The sequence below is a fragment of the Hyaena hyaena genome, unplaced genomic scaffold, assembly GCF_003009895.1.
Source record: "Hyaena hyaena isolate Hyena2069 unplaced genomic scaffold, ASM300989v1 scaffold_431, whole genome shotgun sequence".
Lineage (NCBI taxonomy): Eukaryota > Metazoa > Chordata > Mammalia > Carnivora > Hyaenidae > Hyaena > Hyaena hyaena.
This window is the reverse complement of record NW_024081055.1, coordinates 154,063-180,846: the sequence shown is the minus strand read 5'-3', so window position 1 is coordinate 180,846 and position 26,784 is coordinate 154,063. Positions and strand designations below refer to the sequence as shown.

At 40.3% G+C, this 26,784-nt stretch overlaps 1 protein-coding gene across 3 annotated transcripts in view; it reads left to right on the top strand.

Moving 5' to 3' along the window:
• The window catches only part of COMMD10 (COMM domain containing 10), a 196,824-nt gene that overhangs the window by 63,669 nt on the left and 106,371 nt on the right, over positions 1 to 26,784 (top strand). The gene's annotated exons all lie outside the window — the stretch shown is intronic.

The following is a 26,784-nucleotide window of genomic DNA, read 5'->3' as shown; positions in this document are numbered from 1 at the left end:
ACTTTCAAGGTGGCCTTGGTATGCAGTGAAAACAGCACCAGCTTCAGAATCACACTATTAGCCCCTCAGGAAGCAGCTGAAGAATCTCAAGCAGGTTGCTTATCTGTTTGAAGCTCAAATTCTAATCTGAAAATTTGAACAATAATAGCTACCCAACAAGGCTTGTCTGAGAATTAAATACGATAGGGAATGTAAAAGTGTCTATTACAGTACAGTTTAGTTCATGGATATCTTTATCCCTTAAAGATAAGGTGAGGACAGGCAAATTGAAATGCCTCACCTTTCATAAGGCTGTTACTGAGTTTTGCCCAAAGTGGAACTGGCTGTGAAAGTAGAAGGCATAAAGAAGATAATTCTTCGAATCTTTAAATATTCTTTCTAGTATCTTTAGGATAAATTGCTTTTGACAGCAGTTGGAAGAAAATATTTAAGGGACGTTTAGGTCTGTCATAAGACCTTACTGAATATTTTTCTTTAGTGCTAGTAACCTTCTTTTCTTTTCCTTCAGCGTTGGAACTTAGAAGTGAAGAAAGTAAACATTCAGGCTGAAAGCCGGATCCAGTTCTGTTGCTTCTTTAATGGCTTTGGGCTCATCACTTAACAGCTATGCACATCTTTAGAGATAATGCCAATTTTAGGGGTACTAGAATATATGCACTATCTTGAATATTTAAAGGAAACTTGATATACTTAGAAATGTAAAATCAAAGAATATGGAATATCAGAACATTTTGGAGGCAATGGCTCACTCATACAAGGAATAAAAGCCTATAAATTTGTCAGTGTTTTCTGTTAGTACCTCATTGGTAGGAAATCTTAATGTAGTAGACTCTCTTTTGCATTTGTGGCTATTGGGGCACCTGGGTGGCTCCATCAGTTAAGCAACTGGCTTCGGCTCAGGTCGTCATCTCATGGTTCATAAGTTTGAGCCCCGCATTGGGCTCTGTGCTGACAGCTCGGAGCCTGGAGCCTGGAGCCTGCTTCAGATTCTGTGTCTCCCTCTGTCTTTGTCCCTCCCCACGCCCCTCTGTCTCTCAAAAAATAAATAAACATTTAAAAGAAATTTTTGAATTTGTGGGTATACAGTTGGCATCTTTTAAAAATTACTGGATATTTAATTATAATCTAGTTTGGATGTAGCCTTGAACTGAGTGTATTGGGCACCTATAGAGTACTTTACACACTGACTTGTTAAATACATTGTTGGTAGACTAGGTGTAGGAGTGGCGTCTGTTATTTTATGTTAGGATTGCAACATCTTTTATCACTGGAGTTAGAGTAACCATTTAGGCTTATTAATGTTAGCTGTTTGAACCAACTAGAAAAGACCGCTAAGAATCTACACTGATAATATTTGACTATATAAAAAGCAATCCCTTTGCTTACAACACATGAGAGAATACTAACTTTGAATGTTTGATGAATGGCAAGAGCTAGGATTACGTCTGCTCAATTTTAAAATAAAAGCCATGAAGTTAGAAGTTGATAAGAGGATAAATTATTATGGAAAATGTATACAAGATAAAAATTAGGGAGATTATTGGTATTCCAGTTTCACATTTGTAATGAAGATCTCAGGAGTTAAATGAAGTGTCTTTAAATTTTGAATTTCTAGCCAGAGACAAGTCGTTTTTTATGAATACTTATTTACAAAAAAATAGCCACCGACTTGGTTCTTAAATATTTAGACTAAGCCCTATAGAAATTTCATCTGAAATGGTTTTTGCAGCACATAGCATTCATAATTACACAGTCAGCATGCTGTTTGGATCCTCTAAACCTGGTTCAGGAAATTCACTTGGTACAGATTTACCCAAATGTGCAAGTGACCTTGAGAATTTTTTTGTTTCTTTTTTCTTTTAAATGTTCATTTTAATTCTAATTAGTTAACATACAGTGTTAGTTTCAGAGGTACAGTGTAGTGATGCGACACTTCGTACATCATCACCCTGTGCTCATCATGACTAGCGGACTCCTTAATCCCCAGGAATTTGTTTTTGTTTTTTTTATAATTTTTTTAATGTTTATTTTGATAGACAGATTGTAAGTGGGGGAGGGAGAGAGAGGGAGACACAGAATGCGAAGCAGGCTCCAGGCTCTGAGCTGTCAGCAGAGAGCCTGGCGTGGGGCTCCAGCTCACGACCCGCAAGATCATGACCTGAGCTGAAGTCAGATGCTCAACCGACTGAGCCACCCAGGTGCCCCCAGGAATTTTTTTTTTTATCAATACCATTCACAGTGGTGTCCTGTCAAAGAAGTTTCAGTGAAACTGAAGCAAATTTTTTTCAGTGTTTATTAATGTTGAGAGAGAGAAAGACGGTGTGAGTGAGGTAGAGGCAGAGAGAGAGGGAGACACAGAATCTGAAGCAAGCTCCAGGCTCTGAGCTGTCAGCACAGACCTGGACTAAGGGCTCAGACTCACAAACCGCGAGATCATGACCTGAGCCAAAGTTGACGCTTAACTAACTGAGCCACCCAGGCGCCCTTGAAGCTAATTTAAAATTACTTAAGCTTGGCGCTTGGACAAGAGAAATTGTTTCACCTACCATTTCCCTCAATTGAAAATAACATAAGCAAAGAAGTAGATTTAAAAAAATATATTATGGGTGAGTTTGTTTTCACAAAAGCCAGGAAAGTAAGCTCATAACAAATTCCATTGTTGATATAAATAAAATAATTAAATTTAAAGTGTTAGGAGTCTCAGTTTTTCTGTTAATGTTCTGGAAGAATATTAACCATTAAAATACACATTCAAATAATGTGAATAGCACATACAAGCTTTTGCCTCAGGTTCCAAGCACTTTATAAAATAAAGAACATAACTTTACAGTCGTCCACTACCGTTTCTCCTCTCCTAGCCTTTTGCTGTTGTTGCCACACATTTTTCTTATAAACCTCACTGTATGATTACTTTTGTTTAAACAGATCAATTATCTTTTAAAGAAATTTAATTAAAGATCCAAGTCTCTTGACCTAAGATAGGGAGCTTATCAGGATGAACCGTCTGACTCATTGTTTTTATTTATTTTTTAAAATATTTTTTAGGGATGCCTGGGTGGCTCACTCAGTTAAGCGTCCGACTTTGGCTCAGGTCTCCTGGTTTGTGGGTTTGAGCCCTGCTTCAGGCTCTGTGCTGACAGCTCAGAGCCTGGAGACTGCTTCACCATGTCTCCCTCTCTCTCTGTAGCCCTCCACCCCCCACTTGTGCTCTCTCGCTCGCTCGCTCGCTCACATGTGTGAGTGAAGAATTGGCAGAAAGAGGGGGGAAAGAGGATCAGAAGAGGTTCATCACAGAGTTTGATGTAGGGCTTGAACTCAGGAACTGCGAGATTGTGACCTGAGCTAATGTTGGACACTCAACCGACTGAGCTACCCAGGTGCCCCCAGGTATGCCGTTGAAAAGCACGAAGTTTTCACTGGCTGGCAGCAGAAGATGAAGTCAGAAAGCTTCACAGCAAGGACTCCTCGTGTTGCCAATTTGGAGATGGAGAAATTAGTGAGACAGAATGAAGGCAGCCCCTAGGAGAGGAGAGTGTTCTCTGGCTGATGGCAAGGACATGGGCAACACAGATCATTAGCTGCAGGAACTAGATTCTCCATTGGCCTGAGTAAGCTTGGAAGCAGATGTTTCCCCAGAACCGCCAGCGAGGATCCCAGTGTGAGTGACGCCTGATTGTATACCCTTGTGAGAAACAGGAGCCACCGGCCAAGCCTGACTAAAATTCTGACCTACAGAAATGTGAGCTAATCATTGGTCATTGCTTAACAGGTGAAAAAACCAGTATAGCTTTGTAAGACCTTTCATCCGTCTGAACATCTCTACGAGGCTCTGTGTTAGGTCTTTCTGAAGTCTTCACATAGAATCTTCCAGTCCTGCTCTAGATTTGATCTTTACCTGGAAGCTGTTTACTTCTCTGAGAATCATTTTATCACCTGGAGGAGGTGCTTGTTACCTCAGGGTGGTGTTGTTCAGCCCCACACGACAGTGCCCCCCCCAGAATTAATCGTGTATTCTTTAGCTCGTCTCTTTTTCTTTTCATATGTTACCATCTGTACACAGTGAGAAGAAGCCCAGTGGGCACATTCTGTCATGGACTTGATTTTCAGGTTTTCTGCCAACCACAGTATTTCTAAACTTCCTTCCAAAATAAAACCAGGATCCCCACAACTTCTGCCAGGTCTTTTACAGTTCCGCTGACACACTCCTCACTGCTCTTTAGGCTTTAATTTCAATGCCAATGGCAGCTAACTTTTACCATAAGCTAGCAGCCTAAGGCAGAAGTGCATGGTGTTTTTATGACCCAGCCCTAGAAGTCCTGGAGCATAATTTCTTTCTTTCTTTTTTTAAAAATTATTTTTAACATTTATTCATTTTTGAGAAAGAGAGAGACAGAGCATGAGCAGAGGAGGGTCAGAGAGAGAGGGAGACAAAGAATCTGAAGTGGGCTTCAAGCTCTGGGCTGTTAGCACAGAACCCAACGCGGGGCTTGAACCCATGAACCGTGAGATCATGACCTGAGCCAAAGTCAGATGCTTAACTGACCGAGCCACCCAGGAGCACCGCCCCATCAAATAGGATAATTTCTATGTGACTATTGGTTGAAGCAATCACAAAGGTCTGCCAAGATCAAGGAGGAGGGATATTGACCCCACCTCTCTATGGGATAAGTCTTAGAGTCATTTTGTAAGAGAGGAATAAGAGATACTGTGTCTGTATTTGGACTTTAAAGTAACCACAAATCTCAAAATGTTAGCTTGTATTTTAAAATTGCGTTTTGTCTACTTTGCAATGCTTTTTAAAAATAAAATGGTACTCATCTTCTAGAGCCCATTTTGTAATTACAGATTTATTGGAAGATGAGTTTTATTTATAATAGTCTTACAGTATATCCAGTACTAACATCAGCCAACTGGTACATTCTAAAAATTTAATTAAAGGTATTAGGTGCCAGTTCAAGCAGAATTCTTTTTCTTTTTTCTTGTTTAATTTATATATATTTTTTATTTGTGTGAGAGAGAGAGAGAGACAATGACTGGGGGAGCAGCAGGGGTGGGGGGATAGAGGGGTAGAAAGCAATTGTGGAGCTCAATTTTAGCACCATGAGACCATGACCTGAACTGAAATCAAGAGTCTACCGTCTGAGCCACCCAAGTACCCCAATGTTTGTGTTTTTAAGGAAAAGTTTTCTCTTAATTGCATCCATCTGTAACTCTTTTTTAAAAATGTTTTTTATTTATTTCTGAGAGAGAGAGAAAGAGAGAGAGAGAGACAGCATAAGCAGGGGAGGGTCAGAGAGAGGGAGACACAGAATCTGAGGCAGGCTCCAGGCCCTGAGCTAGCTGTCAGCACAGAGCCCAATGTGGGACTCGAACCCACAAACTGTGAGATCATGACTTGAGCTTGAAGTTGGACGCTCAACCGACTGAGCCACCGAGGCGCCCCCGTCTGTAACTCTTTTATACTTGTGTTACAGATTTCAAAAATTATTCAGCAGTAGAATATGAATTGGGCAGATATGAGTTAATGTATTTTTTTAAAATATGTTTTTATGTGCATTTGTTTCATAGTGGTATTTTTTTTTTTAAAGAGAAAGTTCTAATTGAAGTTAGGTAGTTTAGTATATTCTTATTTTGTACTGTACATGTCTCTTACCACATGGTCAAGTTGATAGGCAACTGGGATACAGTATTGAAGCCTCGAATGAGGTCTTATCTCATAGGGTCTCTCAATCTCTGGTCTCTGCCTGGCACAAAGGTCTTGTGTTTCCAGCTGTTTCCACAAGGAGGGAATTCTACTTAAGTGTTTCTCCTCACATAGAATTCACACAGAACTTCTGTAGAGCAATGGGTTAAATGATGGATGAAGCCAAATTATATATATCAGGACTTTCTGAATTGCTATAGAACACAGATCTCAATAAAGTATTATTGAAAGCAAATGGCACCCCTAAAGAGACACAGTAGCAGTTGTTCTCGTAATAATGGTACCCGCTAGGTTTTATCATGATGGAGCAAGCACAGGGAATCCTTTCTACCTCTTTATTCTTAAACAGGCTGACAGAATATATCTCTGTTGCTTTGATTACAGGTATCAAATTAAATCTCAGCAGAGCATCTCATTTTAGGAAATGGCTCTGTTCTCTGGTGCTCACAAACCTAGACACGTGACTACCTCAGTCTGACCTGTAGCATCACTTACTCACATCTCTCACACATGCCAAATTATGTGTACACAGAAAAATGCATAAAACACCGATGTCCAGTTAATCACAAGGCTAACATCTGCGTAACTACCACCCAGATCAAGGTCTAAAATATCGCCAGCATGCCAGAATTCTTAGCTTCTTGCAAATCAATTCCCTCTCCCTCCCCTATGTAAATCTAGCTTCTATGATACTGTTTTCTTGTTTCTCTTCATATTTTTATCCCTTAATCATATATGCCTAAACACCACAGTTTAGCCTTGATGGTTTCATTATTGACCTTACCTAACATCAATCATACTGACTATGTTCTTTTGTTTCTGGATTCTTCAATGTTATGTGTGTGCTATTATTCATCCTTGTAATGGACAGCTGTAGTTTGTTCATTCGCTATGTTGTATAGCATTTTTATGATATGAGTAAACCATGTTTTACTTTTAGGCATTTGTGTTGTTTCTGTGTTTTTTTTTTTTAATTTAAACTTTTTTCTAAGAATTAAGTTTGTCTATTTCTTAGAGAGAGAGAGAGAGAGAGAGAGAATATTCCAAGCAGGCTCCACACTGCCAGTACAGAGCTCAACGCAGGGCTCAGACCCATGAAACCAGCGATCATGACCTGAGCTGAAATCAAGAGTCCAATGCTTAACCGACTGAACCATTCAGGTGTTTCTAGTTTGTAACTAATACATATACTGCTGCTGTGGGCATTCTTGTACGTGCGCCTCTTGTTACATATGATCACCCAGTCCTGTTGGGTATCTGCCTCTGAGTGGAATTGCTAGGTTTTATGATAAGCCCAAAACCATGCTTAAAGTTCTTTCGGAGGCATGCCTCTTCTGGTAGACTTACTTTGGGGATGTCAGGCTGCTGTGAGGCAATGCCTTTGAGACTGGAAAATGTAGCTGAGAGGATCTGGTAGGCCCCTCCATAGTTCTTTTAGGACGTTAACAAAGGGTTTTCCGTCTGGTCCCTCGATTTGGATCCATGGTCCTTGATGGTATTATACTTGGAGAATATTTGCCAGGCGAGAGACTGGAGATGAGAAGCAGTTGTATTTTTCCAGCCTAGCAAGTCTTGGCCCCTCTTTATGCCTCCTAAATGTTCTTCATAAAGTGATCACTTTTTTCTTTAGGTTGTGTCTTTCTTGTCATTATTAGCTTATTTTGCATGGCTGGGAACAATGAGCTGGCTTGGAACGTTCGCATAGAGATCTTTGCAAACCCAGATGTCCATCAGGTAACTTCCTCATCTTCTGAGTATTCTCGGTGACACACTGTTGCCACTTGTTTGGTTACTATAGGCACAGGCTCCTGAAATGGTCAGTCTCCAGTGAAAGGTGTCTCTCCCTTTTCTCACAGTTTGTTCTCCATTTTTCCAGGCTCATCAGGCCACTGTTTGGTTCCAAAGCCAATATGCCACGTATAACGTGCATATAATTACATCTAATTATACATACTTCATTGTGGCAGTACTTCACCTGGGGTCCCATGAGCCCTAGCTGTATCACAAACCACTTCAAGATTCCGTGGTTTGAACCCCTCCATGTTGATTGTTGTTCCCTAGTCTGGGAGTGGGCCGGGTGGTTTGCTCTCTGGGCTTGGCCGAGCCCAAGTTTCAGATGGCTTTCCTCCCTGGAGTGACTGGGGTGCTTGGGCGTCAGGGCTTTCATCGTGGAGCAGCTTAGCCCGGGCTTGTTCCCCACGTTCAGAGGGAAACACGGAAGCGACGCCAGGCTTCCTGAGGCCTCGGTGCGGAACCGCATACTCTTGTTTTCATCGCTTTCTGTTGGCCAGAGTCAGTCACAAAGTAGGGAAATCGATTCTAAGTATTGCTGGGACACGCTGGCCAGTGTCCAGAAAAGTGAGATTGTTTGACCCCATTCCTGGAACTTGGTAGTAAGTCTTTTTTAGTTTTAGCCTTTTCAGTGAATGTGGTTTTTATTATGTTACGGTTTTAATATTTATTTTGTAAATTGCTAACGAGATGGGCTGCCTCCACCAGCCTCCCCAGTTTTTTTAATTGGTCATTTGAATGCCTGCTTCTCTTACAGAGGAAGGGAGGAGTGCCCCCAGAGAATGAGTTTACATCCCTGGGCCGCTCCAGGGTCCCGGGCTATAAACTGTCCCTTGATTGTTGGCTCTCCATTGCCTTCCAGCAAATGTTTTTTTCAATTTTTGCTTTCATTTCTTTCTTTGTCAAGCTTTTTGACTTAATCCTTAGCGGGAGAATTGAGTTAGTCTCTCATTCCCAGAAGTCGATAATTCATTCCCATCTTTGTAGGTTGGCTTTCATGAATCTGACAGATTTGGGCATGTGCGTCTAAAGCTTTAAGGATTAATCTACATTATGGGAAAACCTTTATAAATGAAGTGTCATTTGCCTTGTAAACAATTATTCCCTCCCCCCCACCCCCCAACGTCTGACTAATTTGTTGGCAAAGAGTTTTGTCGTGCTTTGACAGGAACAGGTGCTAACATCTTTTGCAATCTTGTCTCTGGGAATAGAGGATCTAGGTTACCATGTTCATTCATTAAGTCCAGGAAACTTTATTTTCTCCTGTGGCTGATCATTTCTACTTGACAGGAAGCTGTCATCTGTGCTTCTAGTCTCCCTGCTTCATTATTTGTTCTGGGTAGTTTACCTTTCATACAGCGGTCATCAGTTTCAAACATAGTTCAGATTATGTCATTTCTCTGCTCATTGTCCACTTCATCCTTTCCCTTATGACTGAGAGTAAGACCAGAGGCCTTAGCATAGCCTGTACAATCCTCCATAAGGTAACTTCATGCCATCTGTTTAACTTCATGTCTCACCGTTTCCCCTCCTCACTCTGTTCTAACCATAGAAGTCACCTTGTTTTTCCTGGAGCACTTCAAACATGCTCCTGCCTCAGGGCCTTTGCACTCTCTGTTTGCTCTCCTAGACTGCTTCTTTCCTTGACAGACGCATGGATTGCGTTTCCCTTCTGTTAGGTCTCTGCTCAGATATCTTACCAGAGAGAAGCCTTCCTGGAACACTTGACACATACTGCTCTCTGTCCCCCTTGACTTCCTCTATTTTTCTTCATGGAACTGTCATCCCCTGACGTACTATCACTTAGTGTGTTTATTTGTGTATTTGCTATTCCCCTCTCCTAGAGAGGAAGCTTCCTGAGAGCAAGAGCAGGCATCAAACAGTGCCTGGCACATGCCAGCTCTTCAGTTATTACTGGATTTCTAATGAATGAATCTGTGGCTACCGCAGTATTTCTCCTTCACACTTACAGACTGTTCCAAAGGGCTGAGCTCGATAGTTCAGGTGAACAACAATAAGCCATAGAGACATCTACCAGCTGGTAGGCACCTTTCTGACCTAGTAGAAGAGCAGCTTTGAGCCCCGAGCACATCTGGCCATGGTAATAGTGTTAGCGCTCTCTTCACGTGGTGACAGTGATGACAAGGGCATGGCCTTGCTGGTTTTATAAACTAATAATAATAATCCCTGGGGGCGTCTGGGTGGCTCAGTGGGTTAAGTGTCCGAATTTAGCTCAGGTCATGACCTCATGGCTTGTGAATTGAATCCCCGTGTGGGGCTCTGTGCTGACAGCTCGGAGCTTGGAGCCTGCTTCAGATTTTGTGTCTCCCTCTCTCTCTGTCCCTCCCCACTTGTGCTCTGTCTTCTTCTCTCTCTCTGTCTCTCAAAATTAAATAAACATTAAAATATTAAAAAATTAAAACTAATAAACCCCAAATTAGGAATTGATTAAAGAGTAAAATACTTTTCCTACATCTTAATCTTTAGGAGAATTTAAAATCAATATAATTATTTTACTTAAGCATGTATTGCTAAGGAAGCCAGCTGTAAAGAGAAATATTTTGTTGAAAGAAATGTATCTTATTTAAGTTTATTTACTTATTTAGAGATAGAGCAAGAGGGGAAGAGAGAGGGAGAGAGAAAGAATCCTGAGCAGACTCCTCACTGTCCGCGCAGAGCCCGACACCAGCTTCAAACTCAGCAACTGTGAGATCATGACCTGAGCCGAAATCAGGTGTCCAGTGCTGAACCAACTGAGCCACCCAGGTGCCCCTAAAATAGGTCTGTTTTAATGGGAAATAGGGAACTCAGATTTGACATTTTAACATTTTGTTAATGAATGGATTTGGGTATGGACTTAAAAAGCTTAATATATTTAATATTTTAAAATAGTGATTTCACCTGTGATTTCAAAGTCATCAGAGGATAGTTTTCTAACTCTTTCTGCCTCTACCTACCTTCTCGTGTCCAATAAAAGGACAATTCCACCAATAAAAAAATCTTTCAGGACAGTCACACAAACATTTTTTGTGTTCTTTGTTAGACATACCTGTTTGAGTACCACTGGTCTAAACTAAGACTGTACTAATTACTGCCAGAATAGAGCTAAATCTGGGTCACAGGGATGTCAGTGCCCACATATGGGTGTTTAGGATGTGCCAGGGCCTCAAATATATTATTTAACTTACTCCTCACAATAGTTCTGTGAAACAGACTATTTATTATCTGTGTTCTAGAGATGAAGAAGCAAAGCAAAACCATACAGCTAGTAAGCAGCTGAGTTGAGATTTGAACACAGATCTGCCTCACTCCGATACAATAAAGCATGCAGCAATAAGTCTCCTGATGTAGAGATGACCCTATTTCAGCAGTTGATTTTCTGTGGAAAACTGGGGGGGAGGGGAATGTTGGGAGTGAGGATGTGACATATGGAAAACAGACTGATGCCAAGCAGTTATTTATGTCAGTTTCAACTACAGAAGAAAATCAAGAGTCAAATATTGCTTTAGAATAATAAAACTTGAAGATGGTGATAAAATTATAGCTTATATTTTAGGTGAACGCACAATTGTATATTTTTCTTAATAAAATGCATACTGTTAATATGATTCAAAACGTTTTAGGTGCCATGCTCTGTGATCGGTGCTGCACGGCGAGAAATGGGTGTGAAGTCTTCTCCCCTAGACAGACTCTCGTTGATGTGAGAAAGGCTCGGAAACAATGCAGTTAAGCGGGAAATATGTTAAGCACCTAAAATGGTGCCTGACACACTACTCTTGATTTTAGCCAAAAGGCCGGGAAGCATTGGTTCCCGGCATACTAGATACTGATAAACGGTAGTGAATTACGGAGGTTTAATCAAAGTGCAGTGTGAGCATCTGTATGTGTGGGCACGATCTTTTCTAGATCCATAGGGAAGACTCCACAGAGTACTGCACATTTGAATTGGGCTTTAAAAAGTGAGTGAAAAAAAGGAATGGACAGTCTGAGTAAAGGGAAGAGTATATACAGCGAGTGACTAAGTTCAGTAAGATCAAATCCTTAATATGTAGCCCAGAAAAATGCTTAATTAACCTTCTTTGTAGTTTTTTTAAATAAACAATTACAAAGCATTTTATTTTCGATATTGAGTTGGTTGTTCTGATAACATTGTATTATGCCCTTAAAGAGAGGCAGTGACAGAATCAAGAATATTCATTTTAATTGTTTAATCTTTGGGCAATGCCAGTACATAACCTAACAGCACCGTGTGAAGTGCCTCAGGATACTATTTAATCCTTTAAAGAGATAATCTGCCAACTACGTTATAAGAAGCAGTTCATAAAAACAGGAACTTTATTTCAAAGTGACCATTTAGAAGCTTTAGGCATCTGGTCTCCATTCTGAAGACTTTTGAAAATAAATCAGGATGGACTAGTAACAGAGAGCAGGGGCTGTGAAGTACCCTCGTGTGGAGCCCAGTACACTGGAAGTTTATAAATAGTCCTGAATGGTAGAGGCCAGTTCCAAGTTCGGTTGGCCAGTAAACAGCAGGTGATTTTCAGTCTGTGTGCCTCCCTTCCTAGACCCTTGATCCCATCCTTTGCCTGGCAAGTCGATGAAATTTCAAATGAATATAGTATTTGAAAGAAGGTAAATATTTAGGTTTCCTTTCAGAAAATGTTATCAAAACATGAGTATTCTTGATTCGTTGTGAGATGTTTGTATTAGTGACAAAGATATCAGTTAAAGGGCTGAAGCAAATACTCAGAAAATTATTTTTTAATTCATTAAATGTGTTCCAGAAACACATCTATCTGCTTTTTGAATAATATCACACGTATATAGTGATTCTCCTTCTACCTTTGTAAACACTTACGGTTGCTATTACTCCTGTCAATACGGGGTCAGCTGGTCCGTGACACGTGAGACTTTAAGGTGAATAATTAGTAAGAGTGAGTTGTTCAGACTGCTGCAATATCCAGAAATGTCCAGAGTGCTCACCCCAGCAGAGAAGCATTGGAATACAATCTGAATTTCGTGTTTATAGTCTAATCTGGAAGAGGCTGTAGTATTTATTTGATGTATGTACTCACAATGGTCGTCTTTTGCTAGTGGCCACTGTCTTGAGGACAGACTATGAATTTTTTAAAATATAAATTTATTCTGAAAATTTGGCTCAAATTCACTTACTGATTTACATCTTTTTCTGGCTTGGCCACTAGATAATAAATTCATTGTATACCGACCCTCAAAGACTAACAGCATCCTAACGTCTGATGCTGCATCAAAACATGAGGAAGACACAGCCCTGGCTCTTTGTAATTAAATGTGATAGGTGAGGCTGGAAAGCTGGAGGTGGATGGGTCTGTCAGGTACAAGGGAATAGATTTATTCTTTTTAACTGCTCTTTTGATTGCATCAGGTGCAAAGATTTGATTTGAAGGAGATATGTCAGGAAGCCCCGCTCTCTGTGAAAATACTGAAAATGTTCATTTGTTGGTACCAGGAGCTTCTTTACCTCTTTTTAAAGCCTCTAGTAATTTTCTTTGTCCTCAGAACTTTGGCATGCAAACTCTGAGAGAGCCTGTGGCTTCCATCAGATGGTGGCACGTTCTTACTACCATGGTACCAAAAATGGATAGGGTCTGTAGGACAGTGCTTTAGCTTCTGAATTTTACTCCTCTCTTACTGGAAACAATCTGCTTCAGTTCACTTGTTCTCATCTACCTGTTGGAGGCCCTGTGCTGTTCTGTGGCAAAAATTACAAACAAACAAACAAACAAAAAACCCACAAAAAAATAAAAACAAGGCTTCCGAAGAACGAATAGTTGACAACCTTTTTATATGGTTGTTTTACGAGGTTGTTAAACTTGTTTCTTACTCTGAGATTGTCTTTCTGTTCTTTTTTGTGGCATTATCCTTTTGTTTTAGAAAATAATGGTGATGGTAGATAGGAGGACTTTCTAAAATATATATTATTTCTCAGAAAATAAAATGTGGCCAATCATGAGATCCACCAGTATTGTGTGTGCATGCATGTGCATGTGTGTGTGTGTGTGTGTGTGTGTTGTACTGGTCTGTGAGATCCAATTATGGGAACAAATGTAACATCTACGTTCAAATAAAGTAGAATGGAATGGAATGGAACCTTCTGACATAGTGGAAAGATCCTGGGCTTTGGATTCAGCATATACTTAGTTTAGATGCTTTCCCTAATGTGGTGCTCCTTTTTCCTCTCTAAAATGGGATGTGAATACCTGCCTCCGGGGATGGTTGTGAGGATTGACCAAGGTAACGTGGGGATAATGGCGCAGTGCCAACTGCATGATAGGCACGAAATAATTTTCGTTTCCTCTCTTCTTTCTTCTTAGAAGTAGCTGGGGGTGGAGGGAATAGCAGAGAAAGTTACCATCCAAATTGAATGTAAACCAAGGAGAAAAAAAAAATGAAGAAAGGGAAGGGCCTTGGCAATCCACAGATTGATGAACATCTTAGTAAAGGGACGTGGCATAGTGCCTTGTACATACTCAGAGTTTAATAAATATGTATTGATTTTAAATTACTGGAAAATGTCGGATAAGGGAGTTAATGATCGAATTACAAAACAAAGAAAAATACATCAAATTTAGAGAAAAAATTGAGGTTTGCAATTTTATTATTGTAGTAAAGTAAATCTGGCAATGAGCAAAATACCATTTTATACTAATACATCATATTAGTTAAGTTTTCAAAGTACATTTTTCCAATCTCATTGTTTATACTTGTAAGTATAATTGGTAGCATTCCAAATATGTGTTCTTTATTGCTCTACAATATTTTTGCACATTATGTCACTAATGCTTCTATGTATGTTCTGTGCATATTAATACTAATAATAATAAATGAGAAGGCTGAAGGCAAGATGGTTAAGTGATTAGCATAGTTGTCATGGTTAGTCAGTGATACTCAGAACCAGATCTTTTTTTTTTTTTTTAAGTTTATTTATTTTGAGAGAGAGGCAGAGCGCATGTAGGTGCAAGTGGGGAAGGAGCAGAGGGAGGGAGAGAGTGAATCCTAGGGAGGCTTCGCACTGTCAGTGCAGAGCCCAATGCAGGGCTTGAACTCACAAACCATGAGATCATGACCTGAGCCAAAGTCAGAAGCTTAACCGACTGAGCCAAGCAGGTGCCCCCAGAACCAGATCTTAAAGTTATCTTTTGTTTCTGCTGCTTTTGTTGATGACAGAGACAACTTTATTAGGACCTGGTGCATATTTAGCTTTTTACTTTTCTCTTGTGGTTCCTATGAATCATTTCAATCCTTGTTCTTATAAATCGGCAGTTTTAGAAAGAGAATGATTTCCCCAAGGTCACATTATCGATCTTATAATTCTGAAACCGAATAGATCTGTCTAATCACTAAACAACTCTGCTTGCCCTGATCTGCAGTGATAATTGTTGCCATGACAGTTGAATAAAATCAGCCAATGAAAATCTTTCTTGGCGTAGATAGTTGGAATAGATATCCCAGATACTTTTTTCCAGGTTTATGAGCTACTGAAGTTTTAGGATCTACATAGTTTAGAGAACCTTTATCAAATTGCCTTCATCACCATAAAAGTTACAAAATATATATGTATGTATATATTTTATAGCTTTATCGCTTTGAGTATATAAACATTATATAAGCTATCCATGTGTGTGTGTGTGCGTGTGTGTGTGTGTGTGTATAACCTGTGTGTGTGACAGCACTTGAGCAAAGGAGCGAGCTTTCAGTATCTGTTCTCCCAGTGACTTGAACTATGCACCATGATACCATTGTCACCATGGTGTACACCACATCCCCATGACCTGTTCATTGTGCACCTGGAAGTATGTACCTCCGGATCCCCTTCACCCATCTTGCACATCCTCCCAACCTCATCTCTGGCACTAACCACATGTTCTGTGTCCATGAGTTTTGTTTTGTTTGTTCATTCGTTTCTTTTTCTTTTCTTCTTTTTTTTTTTTTTTAGATTCCATGTACAAGTTACATCCTATGGTATTTGTCTTCCTTTGTCTGACTTATTTCTCTTAGTAAAATACCTTCAGGGTCTTTCCATGTTGCTGCAAATGTCAAGATTTCTTTCTTTTTATTTTTATGGCTATTGTGTGTGTGTCTATATCAATATCTATTTATACATATTCACACACACACACACACACACATACACACACACACACACACACACACTGCCTCTTCTTTGTCCGTTCATCCATCAATGGGCACTTAGGTTTTTTCCTGTATCTTGGCTACTACCGTGAATGCTGCTGTAATGAAATGAACATAGGGGTGCATATACCTTTTCATTTAGTGTTTTCATTTTCTTTGGGTAAAAACCCAGAAGTGGAACTGCTAGGATCATATGGCAATTATATTTGAAATGTTTCGTGGAGCTTCCGTACTCTTTTCATAGTGGTTGCACCAATTTACATTCCCACCAACAGTGCACGATGGTTCCCTTTTCTCCACACCCTGGCCAGCAACTGTTGTTTCTCTTCTTTTACATAATAGCCATTCTAACAGGTGTGAAGTGATATCTACAATAAGACTACAGTAGGTTTTGATGTGCATTTCCCTGGTGATTACTAATGTGGAACACCTTTTTGTGTACCTGTTGGCCATCTGTATGTTGTCTTTGGAAAAATGTCTGTTCAGATCCTCTGCCCATTTTTTAATCGTTTTGTGTTTGTGTTTTTTGTTTTTTTGTTTTTTGTATTTTGCTGTTTAGTTGAATGAGTTGTTTATATATTTTGGATATTAACCCCTTATTGGCTACATGATGTGTGCATATTTTCTCCAGTTCAAGAGGTTCTTTTTTCATTTTGTTAATAGTTTCCTTTCCTGTGCCAAAGCCTTTTAGTTTGAAATCGTCTCACTTGTTTATTTTTGCTTTTGTTGCCTTTGCTTTTGGAGTCAGATCCTAAAAGACATCTCCAAGACTGATGTCAAGGAGTTTACTACCTATTTTCTTGTATGAGTTTTATGGCTTCAGGTTTTACATTCAAGTGTTTAATCTATTTTGAGTTAATTTTTGTGTACAGTATAAAGGAGTAGTCTAGTTTCATTCTTTTGCATGTACCTGTTCAATTTTCCCAGCACCATTTATTAAAGAGTTCTTTCCCCATTTTATTATTCCTACCCTCTTTGATTGTATATATGTGGGTTTATTTCTGGACTCTTTTCTGTTTTATATGTTTCTGTTTTTATGTCCATACTATATTATCTTAATTACCATAGCTTTGAAATTAGCAATCTTGAAACCTCCAGCTTTGTTCTTCTTCTTTTTTTAAAATAGTTTATTGTCAAGTTGGTTTCCATATTACACCCAGTGCTCATCCCCACAAGTGCCCTCCTCCATGCCTATCACCCCCCTTCCCCTCCCTCCCACCCCCATCGGCCCTCAGTTTGTTCTCTGCATTCAAGAGTCTCTCATGGTTTGTCTCCCTCCCTCTCCCCCACTATTTTCCCCCTTCTTCTCCCCCATGGTCCTCCATTAAGTTCCTCCTAATCCTCCTATATGTGCAAACATATGGTATTTGTCCTTCTCTGCCTGACTTATTTCGCTCAGCATAACACCCTCAAGGTCCATCCATGTTGCTACACATGGCCAGATTTCATTGTTTCTCATTGCCATGTAGTATTCCATTGTATAGGTAAACCACATATTCTTGATCCATTCATCAGTTGATGGACAGTTAGGCTCTTTCCATATTTTGGCTATTGTTGAGAGTGCTGCAATGAACATTGGGAATTCTACCAGACATTTAAAACAGAATTAATACCCATTCTTCTCAAGCTATTCCAAAAAATAGAAATCGAAGGAAAACTTTTGGACTCATTTTATAAAGCCAGCATCACTTTGATTCCCAAGCCAGTCAGAGACCCAGCAAAAAAAGAGAACTACAGGCCAATATCCTTGAGGAATACAGATGCAAAAATCCTCAACAAGATACTTGTTCTTCTTTCTCAAGATTGCTTTTGCTATTTGGGACCTTTTGTGGTTCCATACAAATTTTAGGGTTGTTCTGTTTCTGAGAAAAATGTGTTGGGATTTTGATGAGAATTGCATTGTATCTGTAGATTGCTTTGGGTAGTATGGACAGTTTTAACAGTATTGATTCTTCCCATCTGTGAGGACAGATACCAGTTTGTGTCTACTTCAGTTTCCTTTATGAGTATCTTTTTTAAATTTTAACATTTACTTATTTTGAGAGATAGAGTGAGTGAGTGCAAGCGGGAGAGGGGCAGAGACTGAGAAGGAGAGAGAGAATCCCAACCAGGGCTCAAACTCACTAAACACAAGATCATGACCTGAGCAAAAATCAAGAGTGGGACATTTAACCAACTGAGCCACTCAGATGCTCCTCTTTCATGAGTGTCTTACAGTTTTCACAGTTAGGTCTTTCACTTCCTTGGTTAAATGTATTCCTAGGTATATTCTGTGCAATTATGAATGGGAATGTTCTCTTAATTTCTGTATACTGTATAGAAATGGAACGGATTTTTGTATGTTGATTTTGTACTCTGTAACTTTATTTAATTGGTTTATTAAGTCTAATAGTTTCTTTACAGAATTTCTAGGGTTTTCTCCATATAAAACCATGTGATTCTCCAACAGTGACAATTTTACTTTCTCCTTTCTGATTTGGATGCCTTTTATTTCTTTTTCTTGTCTGATTACTGTAGCTAGGAATTCCAGTACTCTGTTGAGTGAAAGTGGGCATCCTTGCGTCTCTTGACATTAGAAGAAAAGCTTATAGCTTTTCACCAAAGCCGGATGTTTTGGAGGCTCATTTCTCCATTGTAGGTCCCAAGGGTTGAGGTGCCTAATGTGGGGTGTAAACCCCTCATTCCTCAGGGAAAAGCTCCAGAATTGTGAAATCCCTTCTGGTTGTTGGTAACCATTTCAGGGGTGGGATTTTTGATAAGACTGCCTCTGCCTCTCCTACCTGTCTCATTGTGGCCCTTTTATTGATTTTCATGAAAGACCTGTTCATCTATTTCAGATAGAATTGTTCCATTATGTACTTGTAGATTTGGGGAGTTTGTGGGAGGAGGTGAGTTAGGCATCATCCTGTGCCTCCATCTTGGACCGCCCCCTCCACATATATCTTTACTACAAAGAAATATGAGAGTTATTTCTTTCATTCATTCATTCATTCATTCATTCATTTTAATGTTTGTTTATGTTTTTAATTGTTTTTTATAGTTTATTTATTTTTGAGACAGAGAAAGACAGAGAATGAGCAAGGAAGGGGCAGAGAGAGAGGGAGACACAGAATCTGAAACAGGCTCCAGGCTCTGAGCTGCCAGCACAGAACCTGATGCGGAGCTTGAACCCACAAACCGCAAGATCATGACCTGAGCCGAAGTCAGACCTTCAACCGACTGAACCACCCAGGTGCCCTTTTAATATTTATTTTTGAGAGAGAGAGTGCACATGAGCAGGGGAAGGGCAGAGAGAGAGGGAGACAGAGGATCTTAAGTGGGTTCTGTGCTGACAGAGATGCTGGGCTTGAACCCATGATCTGTGAAATCATGACCTGAGCTAAAGTCGGACACTTAACTGACTGAGCCACCCCAGCACCTCAAGCATTACTTCATTTATATACTCATAATTTATAAAGTAGTAAAAAGAAGATTGTGGTTCTGGGTTCTACTGCTTGCTAAGACTCACCTTCATAATTTTGGGAGAAAAATGTTTATATCTTTCTTAGAAGAGATTTTGTTGTACTGATCAAATAGGGTATTTTACACACAGCCACTTATTAAGCTGTAATGTGTCCGTGGCAAAATAAAACAAACAGTGGTTATAAGTCTGGACCTTGGAATCTGTTTCAAGTCCTTAGAGTGTAGGGTAAAGCACATCGAAGGACTTGGAAATGAAGAAAACACTTCTCCCTCTGAGAGTTATCTTGTCCGTGCACAGAATGAATCAGGGCCAAGATAGGAAAAGCCACTGATAAAGCCAGTATTTATCTCAGTGCATAGCTTATAGCTTTTCCAGTTTATTAACATATGCAAAGAAAGTGTGTGTCCGTCTGAAGTTGCTAAGGTGGTGTTCTGCTGTTGAAGGCCAAAGACAGCCTCCAGGACAAGGACCGTGATTGGTGGGGTGCGTAAAAAGGAGACTTAACTCAGAAAAGTCTGAATAATTTGGGACTCTTCGTGAGAAGGATATTTCGGATCGTGAAAACATCATACCCTTTAGCTCGCCTGGTTTTGTTTCTTGGCTCCAAGCACAGTTCTATTCAGGAGTATAGGTGACCGTGTCCTATTTTTAGTAATTGTACTTTCTTACTGTAAGGTAGTAATTTAGCCATTCTTCTAACTCCTACGTCCATCGTGTATTTATTAGTCTCCTAGGGCTGCCCTAACAAAATACTGGTTTAAACAACACGATTTGTCCTCACGGGTCCAGAAGCTGGGATCAGGGTGCCAGCACATTGAGTTGTTGGTGACGTGAGGGCTCTCCTCCTGGCTTGTAGATGACAGTTTTCCCACTGTGTCCTTGTTTGGCCTTTCCTCAGTGTTTACACTCAGAGAGAGCAAGCGAGCTCTCTGATAGCTCTTCTTAGCAGGATACTGATTGTATCGTAGCAGCCTCATTGTGTTGTGTTGTGTGCTGTGGCCTCATTTGACCTTAATTACTTCCTTAGAGGCCCTGTGCAAGCAATAGCCACGTGTGAATTTGGGGGGAGCACAGACATTCAGTCATAACACTTGATTATGGGCCCCCTCTGGCCCACTTTTTTTTAATCAAATTAGGTCTGGGGGACTTGAGTTACTGTGAGTATCCTGACTGCTCTAGCATGTTCTCTAAGCTTGTTGTTCTTCGCTCTTTGGGAGCTGTTCTTCATCCCTTCATCTACAAATAGCTCTGGGGACTTGAGTGTGTTTCTCTGTAAAATAGTGGTTAAGAATTGTCGCACAAAGTTGTTATTGGTCATGATTCTCGAAGGGAAACTATGTTAAGAACTGTTAAAGTCAGAATCAAAGAGGAGTTCTTTTTATCGAGGCGTTCATGGTTTCTTTGTTCACAGAGCTCAAGGAGTTGAACCCAAATCTTCGAATTCCAAGTTTGGGATTCTGTGAGTGGCCGAACACACTCGTTTTCCCGGGATGATTGTAATTCTGTACGGGCACGTACTCTGGGGAATGTGCTGAAAAGTTTAACTGGTACCAGCTTGTGCAGTAAACCAAAGTGCTGTGCTTTGCTTTGTGGATTAGCACGTTGAAACTCAGCTGCTGGTGGCTGGCCTCCCAGCTAAAAGATTTTGCTTTCTGATATGTCTAGAGCTTGTAGAATAACCCAAGACTGGAAAACTACATCTCTTAGCCCAGCCATTTTGTATATTACATGTGGATAAGTTTGAAAAATGTTAAGGAAACACCCCGTATTCCCTTACCAACTGGTATTTTTATAGAGAGAAAAATCTGGTTTAAGTTAATACCTAAGACTGGGGAGAGGTGGGGAGAAAAGCTTTGGATTATTACAGGACTGGGAAGGATATAAATTATACTGCTTTGGAGATAACAAGGGGGTAAGGAGAGGGAGAAAGAGATTATATAAAGAAAAACTCTATGGTGATACTAATTGCATTCTCCCTCCCTCCCCCCATATTTGCTACTCCAGATTATTAGGCACCTTTAGTTTTTGATTCCACAAGAGTGTCCTCAGACTTGGAGCATTTGTTCAGACTAGCTGTTGCCCTATGGTATCTATCCTAGGTAGGAGGTATTTAAGTGCTTTTTCTTTACTCCTACAGAATTTTAGGCTCATACTGTAAGAAACAGAGCTGAGTTCCCAGTTGGAGAAAGGAATTTATTTAAAGTGTTCTGTGTTATGAAGCTTTCATGCCACTAGGGTGTCTCGTTCTGTAACCACAGCCCTGGACCAGGCTGGGAAGCATGGAGCACAGGGGGATGGGGGGCAGTGGCCCAGAGTCCTGACTGTGCATGTATGAAGTGGCAGTTAAGTCACCCATTTGAACTCATGAGGCTTTGGGGCTTGAACTCTCTGTGCTTTTTAATTTTTTGAAAAAGTATTTAATATTTCAGAGCTGTTAGGCTTGTAAAACTTCAGTAATACATAGACGAATTAGTATGAGAAGACATCTCTAATACTTTTATTTAATATTATCAAACCTTTGCCTTTTGCACTTATAAAGTTTGTAAAATTTAAATTGACTAAAATTATATCTGTATTATAGTCTTCATTGGGGTTTATAACAATGGACATTAATACATACAACCCTCTGTTTTGTATTTGTTTTCTTTTAATATATCATTAAAATATTTCAGAAATCAGTGAGTTAAGGTCAAGACAAAGCTATATAATCTTAATTCATCTAACAGCTGTCTCTTGTTCCCTATTTATTTCATTTTTAAAGTAGTTTACAAGTGAAAAAAGTCTTGGCATTAAACTCTCTTTCTTAGAAATGAGGAAATTTGTAAATTATACTTCCTCTAGCAACTGTATTTCAACATTATTTCTGTGAGCATAGGAATTTTCAATTTTCCTGTTATATATTCCTTTCAAATACTACATGAGCCAAGTTAAGCAAGTTAATATCGGAGTAGGAGAATAAACTTTAACATTTCTTGACTTTTAAAATTGTAACTTTTTCCTTTGGTAGACTGGATCATGCAATTTAATTTATATACTAAGTAGAGATATATTTATATTCAAAGAGATAGTGGTTATTTTCAGCCATCACACTGTGAATAGCTTTAAAAAAAAAAGACTAATTTGCATTGTGGATAATGAAGTACTTGGTGTTTGCCCTTCACCTTTGATAGCTTTCAATTTTTACCTCTCTGGCTATGATCCGAAGTCATTTCAAAAGTTGCAGTCAGATTTTTTGTTTTCAGTCAAGGAGTTACAGTTGAATAATTACCTACCTTCTGTACATATATTTGTACACATACAAATAGAATTGTGTGTGGTATCTGAAGAAGCCAGTGCATGGGGTATTTATTTCCTTATTGAAGTATTTTTCAAACTGTTCCTCTTCCCAACAAGGACAATTAGATTACTAGTAAGAGGGATTCATTCATTCATTCAACAAACGTGTGTTGAAAGCATACCATGTGCCAAGTGCTTCTAGGTATTGAGGATTTATTAGTAATCAAAACAAGGTCCCTCTCCTTAGATATTTCATTCTAGTAGGTAAAGAAACAACATAAAGGGATTGAATAAGTGTGTATCCTATGAGGTAGTTATCAATGCTATGATGAAAATCTAAGTGGAATAGGGAGACAGTAATAATGGGGTACTGTTTTGGACAGGGTGGTCAGGGAAGGCCATGCTCTCTGATAAGGTAATATATAACTGGAGACCCATAAGAGGTGTGCATATCTCAAGACAGAACAACCTAGTAAGTAGGCAGAGCAAGTGCAAAGGCCCTGTGGTGGAAGTGTGCTTGCAGTATTCCCAGAATGGTAAAATCGCTGTGGCAGGAGTAGAATGTGTAGGAGGAGAAAGAGCTTCAGATGACTGGTGAGAGCAAAAAATAGGGGTGAGAGGACGTGGAATCCTGTAGTGACTTACATAAAGCTTGGTAAAAACTTTTACTCTGAATGGAGGATGTGGAGCAGAAGAGAGGCAGGATCTGAATTACAGTCTGTAAGAAACACTGCCGTGGAAGCAGAATAACTGATTGGTAGGTTAGTGCAGTAATGCAGTCAAGAGATGATAGTGGTTTATGGGGCACCTGGGTGGCTCAGTTGATTGAGCATCATACTCTCGATTTTAGCTCCGGTCGTGATCTCACGGTTCCTGGGTTTGAGCCCCGAGTCGGGCTCTGAGCTAGGTGATGCCTGCTTGAGATCTCTCTCCCTTTCCCCCATGCCCCTCTCCCCAGTCTCCTGAGTCCGTGTGCTCGCTTGCTCTCTCTCTCAAAAAAGAAAGAGAGAGAAAGAGAAAGAAAGGAAGGAAGGGAGGGAGGGAGGGGCGGGCCATAATGGTTTAGAACAGAATGATAGTGCTAGCAGAGGGGGAAGGGGACTCTGGAATACTTACAAGTAAAAGTGTTAGGATTTGTTGGTTAATGTGTGAGAGAAAGTGAGTAATTAAGAATGACTCCAGAACTTACCTGGAAAATTAACATCTTTCTCTCTCTCTCACTTGTCTATGCTATGTTTATGGAAACCCTTTCTTCCTCATTCTGGTGATCCCCCAAACTGTAGCTCCTATGTCTTCACATTTATCACAGTTAGCAGTCTTGGGATCCTGAGTGGCTCAGTCGGTTGAACGTCCAACTTCTGCTCAGGTCATGATCTCACGGTTCGTAGGTTCGAGCCCTGTGTCAGGCTCTTTGCTGACAGCCCAGAGCCTGGACCCTGCTTCAGATTCTGTGTCTCTCTCTCTTTCTCTGCCCCTCCCCTGCTCATGCTCTGTATCTCAAAAATAAGTAAGCATTTATAAAATATTTTTTAAAAAATAGTCTTCCTTTAAGTCTGTTGATGTGTCCCATTTTAACTTTTCTATAAGAAAATGGTTAAGTTCTAAATGTTTCCTAGATCTTTGAAATTCTTTTCAACCATTTAAAATAGAAGGTTAACTTCTTTCTTTTAAATAGTTGTATTTTATGGTGGGTAGGATAAAATAGAGCCTGCTGAGTAGAAACCGTGGAGAACCCGTTTCCTGGGGAGCAAGTCTCTTTTGCTTTTCCAGCCTCTCAGAGCAATTTCCTCTTCCTTCCCTCAACCTTCTCCTCACATGGCACCTTTCAGAGAAGACTTCTGCCGCCACCCCCTTTAAAGCGCTGCCCCTGGGGCGCCTGGGTGACTCAGTCAGTTAAGCATCCGACTCTTGATTTCAGCTCAAGATTCTTGGTTCTGGCTCAGGTCATTACCTCACAGTTCGTGGGATCAAGCCCCATGCTGGGCTTTATGCTGACAGCAGGGAGCCTGCTTGGGACCCTGTCTCTCTCTCTCTCTCTCTCTCATTCCCTTTCTCTCTGCCCCTCCCCTGCTCACACATGTGCTCTTTCTCCCTCACTCTCTTTCAAAATAAATAAGCTTAAAAAAAAAAAAAGCACTGCTCCATTTCTTTCATTTGCCTTACCTTGTTTTGTTTGTCTCCACTGGATTTATCATTATCGGTCATAGGTTTCTTATATTTGTGTCTGTCACCCCACTGAAATAAAAACTCCAGAAGGGGAGTGGCATTGTTTTTTCCTCTCTTGTCCCAGCATCTAACACAGTATTTAAGCTGTAGTAGTTACTTGGTCAGTAACTCCACATGAATTCAGTGAATGAATAGTTGTAAGCACATGTCCTTATGTGAAAGTGTAGCAGAGTATGGCACAGATTTGGTGTTTATTAAGTGGCTGCATGTGAAGAAAAATGACCATCCTTGTGCATTGCCAGGAAGAACATAAAATGGCGCAGCCACTGTGGAGAATGGTATTGTGATGCCCCAAAAAATTCAACATAGAATTACCCTCTGATCCAGCAATTCTGCTTCTGTGGGTGTGTTAACTAGAAGTGAAGGGAGGGGCACAAACATGTTTGTTCATTCGTGTTCGTATCAGCATTACTCACAGGGGCCAAAAAGTAGAGGCAACCCATGTGCTCATTGACAGATGAATGGATAAAAATATGGTAAATACAGGGGCCTCCCGGGTGGCTCAGTTGAGGGTCTGACTTCAGCTCAGGTCCTGATCTCACAGTGGATTTGTGGGTTTGAGCCCCGCGTTGGGCTCTATGCTGACAGCTCAGAGCCTGGAGCCTGCTTCAGATTCTGTGTCTCCCTCTCTGTCTGCCCCTTCCCCAGTTGCGCTCGCTCTCTCTCTCTCCTTTTCTCTCTCAAAAAAAATAGATGTTAAAAATTTTTTAATGTGTTAAATATACATAGAATAGAATTTTATTCCATCTTAAGAAGGAATGAAATTCTGACACATGAATACATTTTGCTAAGTAGAATAAGCCAGTCACAAAAGGACAAATTCTCTATGATAACACCTATGTGAGGTACCTAGAGTAGTAAAATTCATAGAGACAGAAAGCAGAAGGGTCGTTGCTAGGGATTGGGGGAGGGGAGAATGGGAAATTAGTGTTCCATGGGTACAGAGTTTCCGTTGGAGAAGATGAAGACGTTCTGGAGATGGGTGGTGGTGATGGTCACATAATTATGGGAAGGTGCTTAATGCCACTTCATGTACACTTCAGTATGGTTCAGATGGTAACTTCTGTCTAATGTACTACATTAAAAAAAAAAATAGACAAATGGACCTGAAAGCAGGGCATTCTGAGTTTGAATTTCACCTTGACCTTCTCAGCTTTCTGGACTTGTTCATGGTTCTGCTCTAGGCCTTAACAAACAGAACCAGAAGTATCTACTAACGTTCACTGAATCGGAAATCGTATCAGTATTGTTATGAGGACTTTAAACTTGTATTTCCTCATTTCTAGGTACTTAAGCTCACTTTTATTATGGTTCTTTTCTGTAATTTTAAAAATAATTTTATGTATCTCAAATTCTTACTCTAAAGCCTCAAATCCTGTTTGCTGATGTTTGGGTCCTATCAGGTTGTACCCTTAATAGATGGTTTACTTTCATTTTCTCATTATATTATTTATGAAAAAAAATTCCTAGTTATTCTCATGTTCTTCCTTCTTAAGCAGTAAGTTACTGACTTTTTACTGTTGCTGTCAGAGCTCTCTGGGTCTAATCAGGAGACAGAAACCACACAGTGATTTAAACAGGAGAAGTTTAATACAGAGCTATTCAGCTACAGGCGAGTAACTGTCGGATGTAAGAGAATGGTAATAGACCCCTAGGGCTGGAGGAGAGTGTTCACAGAAGGAACACGTCCAAAGAGCGGACGTCTCCCCAGAGCTGGAGTTCAGACCTTTCTGGAGAAGATGTGATTGCAGGCTCTTGGGTGATGGAGAAGTTTGCTGAGTTGCTGGGGCCACCGTTGGTCCCTAGGCACTGGGCAAGCAGGAAACAGCCCTGTGGGGCATAGTCAAGCCGAGGCTGCTCGGTGGTCATGCCACTGATTGGCAGCAGGGGCCCAGAGCACAGACTACAGCTAGGGGGTCAGGGATCGTATGCATAGAGCCCTGATGGAGATGGAGAGTCTGGAAGGGGTCGATGGCATTGGGTGGAGCAGAAAGAAGCTGGCACATGTGGAATGGGGTGTGAGGGAGGAAAGGAGGGGATTGAAGAGAAAGCTTTCTTTTTCTCTCTCCTCTAATCCTCATGTATTTAAGACGCATACTAGTAGCGTAAATGCTACTTCTGTTAATATATTCCCCTCATCCTCATTGTTTTC